This window comes from Amphiura filiformis, chromosome 14 (assembly GCF_039555335.1).
Source record: "Amphiura filiformis chromosome 14, Afil_fr2py, whole genome shotgun sequence".
Lineage (NCBI taxonomy): Eukaryota > Metazoa > Echinodermata > Ophiuroidea > Amphilepidida > Amphiuridae > Amphiura > Amphiura filiformis.
The window spans coordinates 49129809-49140927 of NC_092641.1; the positions used below are offsets into that span (position 1 = coordinate 49129809).

Here is an 11119-nt window from a genome sequence, read left to right on the forward strand (position 1 = left end):
AAATCGAGGCTTAAAATCTTGATAAAATTGTCCACGTTCCGTAAAATCTACGGCACATTGAAGATTTTCAAGATTTTAGGCATCGTAAGCTTTGGGTAAAAGCTACGGGACATTAAAATCAATTAAAACTTCTCAATTTCAATTCAAGCGAGATTTTAGGCCTTTTGTAAAGCTTTACGAGGCCTAAAATCTTGATAAATGAAGGAATTTATCGAGATTTTAGGCCTCATAAAGCTTTGCGTAAAAGGTACGGAACATTGAAATCAAATTCTTAATTTCAATTTTATCGCAATAATCACTAAAGAATTAAAGATACAAATACACAATTTGTTTGTCTTCCAATTTTATCATTGATTGTGGCTCAATAAAATGAATTTAAAAAAATTCCTGAAAAAACAGCTGGCACAATTTAGTCACATGATGCTACCCATGTGGTGGGTTACCTTAAAGCATGGGCTTTCCTGAAAAAACTTTGACACAAGTTGTATCAGTATTTCTTTGATCCATCTAAATGCATTTGTGGAGCAAGGATTTAGCTCAATATGTTCACATGTATGTGTATAATTATGTGTACATATGTTGATATGTTCATTTCCCCCTTTACTAAATTCAAAGTGCATTGTACAATAATACATGCATTGTAAATTGCTGCACATTCATTTTTCAAGCATACTGGGGTATACTTGCATATGACATTATTTCTCCATAATGTTCTCAAATAAAATTGGTTTGTTGTCTTCTCATCCATTCTTCTGTTCCTGTAGGTGCTAAATGTATGGTTGCTGAAGTCCCTCATAGCTGACAGTGTCAATACACACATGTATAGGGCAGTATACATGGTATACAAAGACCGTGTGGGTGAACGACACAAAGTACGATGTAACTGGAACTGAAGACAGATTGTCTAACTTGTTACTGAATTTTAATAGTTTATAATATTTTTCCTTTGAAACAGGAATAGTTTACAATTTTCAATAATCCACCATATCTGTCCACTGTGAACAATTTTCTCCTACCATATTCATTCCATTAACAACCCAGGGCGCGTAACAAAGTCATTTTGGGTGGGCGCTTATTTTGTATAATGTTTACATAATTACATATCGTCACTGGGCAGGAAAAACCTCCTATGTACTTGTGGCCCTTGAACATGTTTAAAACAAAACTGCAAAGAGGTTACATAGGAGGTTTTGCTTTAAACATGTTCAGGGGCCAATGACACATATGAGGTTTTTCCTGCCCAACGATGATGTAAAAATGGCCCAGAATATGGAATTTGTGTGTACATGGCTCTGTGTTTGATACACCAGTAGTTGGTTGAATGGATCCTGCACATAATGGTACATGTACATCCATGATTGTAATTGACTGTGCTCGTATTGTTAAAAGACCAAACAAGTCCCATTTTGGTAACAAAGCAGATCGGTGCCCGATGACGTCAGGAATACAGCGATGTCAAGCCACACTCATGCTGAATCAATATCAAATTCTGGACACCTGCATCATGTGTAAATGAAAAGGATAAAAATGGAAATTGGTTAATTTCTTGTAAACCGATACTGTAAGAACCCAAACATATCTAACCAATGCAATGGAAGTTTCATTAATGCTTCTATTAATATTCCCTCATCTACTTTGTATAATGCACCTTCTCTATTGTAACACTGCACTGTCCCCTGGGCAACACAGGGACATGGACAGTGTTAATTTTGAAAATTTACAAATCCAACACAAGGCCCTGCCAGCTTCTACACAGGGCAGGGCATTGAAGTTTCCCAAGTGACTTAGTCGCTGTCCACTAACTTCCAAACAGGATGAACTTTTTGAATGGTGAATCCCTACAAAGTCCTGGCCCATGTTGAAGTCCCTGACAAGATCCAGGCTCATGTTCCTGGCCCATTTTGCCATTGTTGAGGCACCGCTAAGACATGCATTTTCGGTCCGGTTTTCAGGTACCCAACCAAAATTTCACTACCCAGGTAATAGAGTCAGCAGCATGTTTTTTTTTTTATTATTTATGTTATTTATTTTCTTGGTTTTGTCCCTGGACCTATGCTAAATAGTTAATATGACGATCATTCATGGTTGACAAAAACAATGTTGTGGTAGATTTTTTTTTTTTTTTGCGGGGTGGGGGGGTCAATCAGCAATGAATGATCCTAACAATTAGCTCTAGGTCCAGGGACACAATTATGCAATTTCAGGTACCCGATTACCTGCCCGAAAAATGTGTAGGGTACCCAGATACAAAATAACTCGAAAATGCATGCCTTAGTCACCTTTTCTTTTTTCATGTTTACAATAAAGTGTTGTAAACTATTTAAAACAATAATTCTAGACGACAACATCAACAAACCCTGCTCTACTGCGGAAGGACTTTTGTAGGGCTGGTCTGTCAGGATTTTTTATATTTCTTACCCACAAAAAATCTCATGGGACCGTTGGCCCAGTAGAACAGGTTTTTTTTGTTGTTGTTGTTGTCTAGAATTATTGTTTTTAATTGCAACACATTGTTAATTATAAACTTGCATTTACATACCGATACTTAGTCATAAACGTAGTAATCACACTCCATCAATTTGCAGTAGGCCTATTCTGGTATAATGGCAACTATAAATTTCCATTATTGGATGACACCTGAAAATAACAATGTGGCAAATGGAACATAGTTACGGTAAATAAACTGCAAAAACTGTACTCTTTGTTGGTATACAATGTACCTCATCAACATCAATGGGGCTACTAATTGTACGACCGGGTCTCGGATACCCTGGCAACTACAGGGAACTGTACGTCAAATCCCCATAGGCCCCTTCGACTTCCATGCCGAGCTGGGCATCTTTGTATCAGAGACAAGCCTTGAAATAAGCAGACTGGAACCAGGAGAAATTTGTTTCTGAACATTGCTCCTGGTTCACTGGGATTTTACAAGAACTAGGAGCAATTTCTGAACAAACAAGAGCAATTTTCAAATAGTAAACCCTTTTGTGCATATACAATACAGCATACCAGTACTACTGCATCAAGTGCAACAGGAGCAATTTGTTTTAGAAAATTGCTCCTGGTCCATCTGAATTTTACAAGAACCAGGAGCAATTGGTGGCCTTACGAGAGCAAATTTGCTCCCAGCGCCTGCTTATTTCAAGGCTTGATCAGAGAGCTCCCCCCCATTAAACAACAATTTTCCCGTCTCTGTCAATCGACTTCCATACAGGGCGTGGCTTGCTCAAAAAGTCTACTCTAGCCACAAATTTGCTCACTGATAACATTCGAGGCTAGAGACCATTGCATTCAAAATATAGCTGAAATCGCTGAAGCATGACACTGTGAAGGGACAACAAATTATTTTGACGATGCATGAGATTTTACTCATTTTCCAGCTTTTTGCGCGATATTTACTACCTAGGCGTGAGATTATAGGCTAGTACTACCTTGGTGTGAAAGTGGCCCAATGCGTGAGACTTACGGCCAATGCGTGAGAGTTGACAGCCTGCCAGTGACGAATGACGTGACTCATGAGTGCAGCGTCTTAACGTCTTTCAATCAATTCTTACATCATCATGCATCCGAAAATGATAATAGATAATGAAGAAAATATGTATTAAAATTTATTACCCCTGATACAGGCCGACGTACAGGACTCGGGAGGACTTTACGTTTACAGGGGTCGACGTTGATCGACAAAGTAAGACAGTAAACACGTGTGATTTCTGTAAATCATGAAATGGTTATTCATAAATTCTACTCCATTCTCATAATCTTATTCCTGTATTTCCCACATGCACATCTGATGTACGCATTCAGGGTTGTCAACTCTCACGCATTGGCCATGAGTCTTATGCTGCACGCACTGGGTCACTTTCTCACGACAAGCCCAAGGTAGTATAATCTCACGCTTAGGTAGTAAATCTCACGCTAAAAGCTGGAAAATGAGCAAAATCTCACGCATCGTCATGAATAATTTGTTGCTCCTACCCCCCACTATTCACATTCTCGAACATGGTACAAAATGAACATTGGAGTCGGCAAATCCCGGTACACCGCTTGTCTCACGCCAAGCAATTCCAAAAAGTTGACAGCCCTGCGCATTGTAATTTGTATCATGTAAAGCTTACCGTGATTGTTTTGCAATATTGATCAGCTGACTGACTATGCTGCAATACTGATACTGCACTGTCAAAAGAAAAAAATTATAAGCTTTCCGGACAAGTCAACAAGTTATAAACATGTCCCACTTTTCCAAGCGTTATAACCGGCCTGGTGCACTCCACGATCGTTCAAAAAGTAATATGGTTAAACTTTGAGACAATAAAAGCCTATATATAGAGGGAGAGGTCAGAGGTCAGACTGATGAAGATTGTTGTCATCGATATTGAGTAAAACTTTTCACTAAATCTTATGTTTTAACATCCTTTCTCACCACAATACCCACTGCATATTGTCTTTTATGTCCTTGGCTTTACTCGATGTAAGTAGGTAAAGTGGATGCTGTACCGATTTAGAGATTTTGAAGATTTTCTGGTGTGTGTGGGTGGCGTAATACTTTGAAGCTTACCCAAGATGGAGGTCAAGAACCCCGATAGTGAAGAAGAAGTAACACAGACCCAGAAAGTAAAAGGTACCACGAATAAGAGAGGTAAAAGAGGAAGTAGAAGTGTGGTAGCAAATGAAGAGGAGTTAGCAGAATCAGAGTTAAGCTTAAGCGTTAAACCCAAAGGCGTCAAATTCCGCTCCTCAAGTCATGCAGGTAGTAGAGAGATTAGCATCAGCAATGGGAAAGGTAGACGCAAAGGTAGTAGTAGTACTGATTGTAGTGAGCTAACCAAACCTACCAGAAGTAATGTAAGAAGTAAGACAAAACAAAGAGGTAAAAAGGAATTGATGGAGGTATTGGGCGAACCAGATCAGTCATTAAGCGCCAGTAGTGGTAATGAAGTAATTGATACTCCCGTAAGCTGTGCTAAATGTGATGGTGAAATAAATGAGAATATAAAGGCACTGAGATGTGAATTTTGCGCCATGTGGATGTGCCTATACTGCACGGCAGTGTCAGAGCCTATGTACGACCTAATGCTTGATAAAGAGGTACCCAACATCATTTGGACATGTGACTCTTGCATGCACGCACTTCCTACCATAAAAAATTTGGGGAAAACACTCCAGGGTGTTAGAGACGAGCAGGACAGCTGTAGAACTGGACTTGGGGCGTTAAACGTAAAGGTTGACAAGCTGGAGAGTTCTATTGATACTAAGGTCCAAGAGGCCATTGAGGAGTACCGACAGAGGGAATTACGAAAGTGTAATGTAATAATACATAATTTACCTGAATCGGAACAAGAAGAATCTAAAGACAGAATTAGGGAAGATACGGAGAAAGTAGTAGATATGATTCATATGGGCCTAGAAGTAGAAGAGGTAGCATTGAGTTCAGTTGTGAGGTTAGGGAAGAAAGTGGAGAGGAAAGCGAGACTTTTAAAAGTAACAGTAGACTCAGTCAAGACAAAAAGGAACATGTTAACGAATGCCAAAAAGCTAAAAGAAACAGATCAATGGAGCAACATTTATGTAACCCCAGACTTCTCACCCAAAGAACGTCAACATAACAAGAGTCTGAGAGAAGATTTACAGAGAAGAACCGAAGAAGGTGAAGAGGGATTAGTGATACGGAGAGGGAAGATTATCCAGATACAGAAAGATGGTGATGATGAGACGTTTCAACCATCCAATTCTCAATCCTTTCGTTAAGAAAGATAAAGGAAGTAGCTGCAGGGACCCGCACAACAAACATGTTTTGCACACCGCACCGTATGTTGAAAGCACCATATACACCCCTGGAGCTACAAAGTTGCACCGTATTCATGTTGATATAGCCACTGAAAGGAAAAAGAATTCCAATAACAGTGAAACTCAGAAGTATAAACTGAATGAAAGTAGCAGTAAGTTTACCCAAGTGGACTCTTGTAACAATAGTGCCAGGAGCACAGAAAAAGCTGCGAAAATTTCGACAGTAATCAGATGTAGCACCGAAAAGGAGATTGATGATGTAAATAGATACTCCACAAGTAAGTTAAGTGAGAGGCATGTCAGTAAATACATAAGTAAGTTAAGTGAGAACCATGTCAGTAAATCCCCAAAGAGGGATGAAGATTCTGCAAGCAGTAGCGATGAGTCGAAAAGTAACATTTCGAGTAAAGAAGAGAAGATAGATGGAGGAGTGAGGCTGAAGAAGACTGACTACCGGTACTCCATGAGTAAGATTTGTAAGTTACATGTAAGTGGGAACTCAAACAATGATGTTATATTACATGTAAGTGATGAGGATAGTATATCCTCGGTGAGTTCTGAAGATACTTCAAGTAGTAGAGTAATGATTGCATGTACCACTTCAAATAAATTTGAGGTATTGATAGATGAGGTAGAAGAGAGGATAGAAAATGAAATGGAACCGGAGTTCTCTGGCCACACAAGTAAGATAAGTGAGACAAGTAAGTTGAGCAGAACAAATGAGAAGGGATCCAAGATGAAGAGGGATGAGGATAGAAAATCCTCGGTGAGGGAGGAAGACTATTTGAGAAGTAGGGACAGGAATAGAAATACCGCTTCAGGTGAAGATAAGAAGAGGGAGGAGGAAGCGAAGCCGAAGATGATTAATTCCTCCATAAGTAAGTCAAGTAAGTTCAGTAAGACAAATGAGACTGAGAAAGAAAACGGTGAGAAGAGGGAAATAGATTCATTGAGCGGTAGACATGGATTTGACAATTCTAACACAGTTGAGACAGAGAAGGAAGTGAAATTGAAGATGAAATCATTCCATCCCACAAGTACCACTGTAAATACAGCCGGGATGAATGATGAGGAAGTGAAGTTGAGGAAGAAGTTGTTAAGCTCAAGTAAGTTCAGTAAGTTAAGTGAGAAGGAAACCAGTGAGAAGATGGTAAAGGATGGTATTACCACCCTGAATACAGCAGGGGTGACCTACGAGGAAGTGAAGCGGAAAAAGAAGACATTAAGTAAGACTAACAAGACAAGAGAGGAGAAATACAGTGAGAGGAGGGAAGATAATAGAAAAACCTCATTCAGAGAGGAAAACTCACCAAGCTTTGGAGAGAAGCACAGAAGTACTACTTTGAATAAAAATGAGGTGATAAATGAGGAAGTTAAACTGAAGGAGACAAATAAGGAGAGACAGAAGAAGAAGACTAATGACTTTACAAAGCAGAGGACAAAGAGTACCTCGAACGCTAATGACAATAAGCCGAATAAGGAGACAAAAACCAGTGTCAATTGCGAGCAAAAAATGCAGCCAATACCACACCAGTACACTTGAAATGCATGTACACAAATGCAGATAGTTTATTGAATAAGAGGAAGGAGCTTGAAGCAAATATTGCCAGCTTGCAGCCAGATGTAATTGCAATTACAGAAGTTTTTCCGAAGAATGTAGAGACGGAAGTCCAGAAAGCTGAGTTGGAGCTAGATGGCTATGACTGCTTAGTTAGCACCGGAGGTAGAGGAGTTTGCATTTACACAAGAAAGAAGTTTAAGGCAATTCCTGTTGATGAGCTTTCGAGTTTACCATTTCAGGAAAGCATTTGGTGTGAAGTAAGGCTGAAAAATAAAGACAAGTTACTTGTTGGCTGTGTTTACAGGAGCCCAAGTTCCGATAGTGACAACAATGACCAATTACATCACCTTATAGATGCAGCATGTAGAAGGGAAGTTCACATCTACTTATTATGGGGGACTTCAACTACTCCGAAATAGAATGGGACACATGGTCTAGTAAAGCCAGTATGAATCACCCTAGTTGGGGTTTGATAGATTGTTTACAGAACAACTTCCTCTATCAAGCGGTTAACTGCAACACTAGATTTAGAGAGGGTCAAAAGCCAAGCTTATTGGATCTTGCCATCACTAATGAAGATGGTTTGATTAAGGAGGTGCAAGCCAGATGTCCGTTGGGGAAAAGTGACCATGTTGTTTTACATTTTGAACTTCAGTGCTACATGGAAGAGGATGATGAAGTTGAAAAAGAGAGATATCTATTCAACAAGGGAGATTATGAAAAAAAAAAAAAAAGAGTTAAATGCAATTAACTGGGAGGAGGAGATGAGAAGTATGGATGCAAATAACAGTTGGAGGTTATTTGCAACTAAGATGTATGAGGCCATGGAAGACAATATTCCCAAGACCAAACCAAGACAAAGTAAGCCAGAGAAAAAGAGAAACCCATTATGGATGAATAAAGATGCGATGATTAAGGTGAAGAAGAAATACCATGCATGGCAGCGGTACTTAGCTACTAGGCAGGGAAAAGACTACATAGATTATTGTACAGCAAGAAATGCAGCAACAAATGAAGTTAGGAAAGCTAAGAGATCATTTGAAAGAAAACTCGCTGAGGAGATCAAAGTAAATCCGAAAAGTTTTTGGAAATACGTCCGCTCCAAGACCCATGTTAAACAAGGGATAAGTGATTTGGAAAAAGAAGATGGAACACTTGCGCACACTGATGAAGAGAAAGCGGAGGAATTGAACAAGTTTTTTGCTAGTGTGTTCACCAGAGAGAAGGATGAAGACATCCCAGAACCTGAGATGAAACATGTTGGTGATAGGCTAAAGGATATTACAGTTTCAGAGGAGGAGGTGAAGAAAAAGTTGGATAAATTAAAACCAAATAAATCACCAGGTCCTGACGGATTTCATCCAAGGGTGCTTAAGGAGGTCACAGATGCAATTACAAAACCACTGACCATCATCTTCAACAAATCACTTGGTGAAGGGGTAGTACCGGATGACTGGAAAATAGCACATGTGACGGCAATTTTCAAGAAGGGATCGGTAAAAAGCCCAGGCAACTACACAGACCAGTGAGTCTAACATCAGTCATTTGTAAACTCCTTGAGTCAATTATCAGAGACCACGTCATGGACTTCATGAACAAGAATAAGCTGCTTAGTGAAGACCAACACGGGTTTAGAGCTGGAAGGTCATGTGTGACTCAGCTGATAGAGATCATGGATTTGTGGTCCAGCATGTTGGATGAGGGCGGAGGTATTGATGTGATATATTTGGACTTCAGGAAGGCTTTCGACAGCGTACCACACCAGCGCCTACTCAAGAAAGTGAAGGCTCATGGCATAGATGGAAATCTACAGAGTTGGATAGAAAGCTTCCTGACAGGTAGAAAACAGAGAGTCTGTGTAAATGGTGGAACATCTGAATGGGCAGACGTCATTAGCGGTATCCCGCAAGGTAGTGTCCTAGGTCCTATCGTCTTCATCATATTCATCAATGACCTACCTGATGTAGTTGAAAGTTATGTAAAGATATTTGCTGATGACACAAAGGTGTTTACGCATGTTCAGAAAGAAGAGGATTGCGAGAAGCTTCAAGAGGATTTGGACAACCTGAGTTTGTGGTCAGATACCTGGCAGCTGAAATTCAATGTAGCAAAGTGTGGAGTAATGCACTATGGTTCACAACCAACACCATGTACATATAGCATGTCAGAAGAAGGTAATAGAAGAAATTTAGAAGTACTAGAAGAAGAGAAAGATTTGGGAGTGAAATTTGACCCCTCGTTGACCTTTTCAAAGCATGTTGATATGGTTGCCAATAGAGCCAACAGGATGGTTGGAATCATAAGGAGAACATTTGATTACATCAATAAAGATATGCTGAAGATTCTGTACAAAAGTCTAGTGCGTCCACACCTAGAATATGCAAATTGTATTTGGAGTCCAGTTCTACACAGAGATAATGTAAGGATTGAGAGAGTACAGAGAAGAGCCACAAAAATTGTTGCAGACCTGAAAGAGATGACGTATGAAGAGAGATTGAAAGAGCTTGATTTACCCACATTAGCCTACAGAAGATTAAGGGAGATTTGATACAGATGTATAAGATAATGCATGGTATTAATGACATCAATCCAGCCTCCATCTTTCAAATGGCACAGCAAGGTGTGGGAACAAGAGGTCACAGCCTCAAGGTGCAGAAACAACACACTAGACTCCGTATCAGAGGAAATTCTTTCAGCAATAGAGTGGTGAGCGCATGGAATGGACTGCCTGCAAATACAGTGCATGCTAAGACTACCAACGAATTCAAGAATGGCATAGATAGAGCTCTAGAGAAGACATACAACAAGTTCACCCATGGAACAGGAGCTCTCTGGCAGAAAGTTGTTTATTAACATGGCCCCATAATAGATTATGCAGTAAGGGTATTGTGATGAAATTGGATGGGCTACATAAGGACTTTTTTTCCTTCAACAAGAGCCCAAGAAGAAGGTGTGTTCAAGGTGTGAAGGTGTGTTATATATATTACGAATTGTGTGATTTACTTACGGAATCAATTGGGATTTACATGAAGAAAATCGTAGAAACAACATCACATGTGCGTCTGAAGTCGGACTCTGAATACACCCGAGTGTCCACTTTTTCCGCCCAATGTAGAACATAGTGCACCCACATACGTTTACTGTTACGTACGCGAACGTCGTCGATGAATATTAACGCCCAATTTATCGCAATATTACACCCAATTACGCTGAATTGGGTGTGAAATCAACAACAGCTGCAAACAGCTGTCAAGAGTAAACAATAAACCACCTAACATGGTGTATTTTGCTCGAATGAAATACATTTCACTTTTTTTGGCCTCGGGACGTTTTATTAAAAAATGTAAAGTAAACATTTTAAATATTATAACTAAGCTAAAACATTACAACCTCTTTGTGAAATCTTCTTCTAGGAAGAATGTAAAAATTGCCATTTCGGGCTACATTACGTGCAGTTACGTGGGCTTTCAATGTATTAGGGATGGGCGGTAACCGTTTATTTGCGTAACGCATGGACCGCGATAATATGGGCATGGGCAATCTTTTTTCTTGCCGAAAGATACCGTGCCTTAACAACCTGTCAACTTTAAGACAAATAGGTGAAAAGTTACACTTTCACGATGTGTTTTCATAATCTTTTTTATTTCACATGATCCGTGCATATATCGCCTAGCTATAAATGGAAAAATATTTTTTTAGACCAATCAAACCAATACATGGGTGTAGTACGCCCTTAACATAACTGGCTATATGAATGTTCCCATATGTTATGGA

The 11119-nt window shown here is 39.6% G+C and overlaps 1 long non-coding RNA gene across 1 annotated transcript; it reads right to left on the reverse strand.

Annotated features, from left to right (window-relative positions):
- Nucleotides 1–326: 326 nt before the first annotated feature.
- LOC140170233 (uncharacterized) lies at nucleotides 327–10655 on the reverse strand. Its single transcript, XR_011861504.1, has 3 exons — nucleotides 10353–10655; nucleotides 2540–2637; nucleotides 327–1497 (listed from the first exon to the last, which is right to left on the reverse strand). It is a non-coding gene; the product is annotated as an uncharacterized lncRNA (long non-coding RNA).
- Nucleotides 10656–11119: the final 464 nt, after the last annotated feature.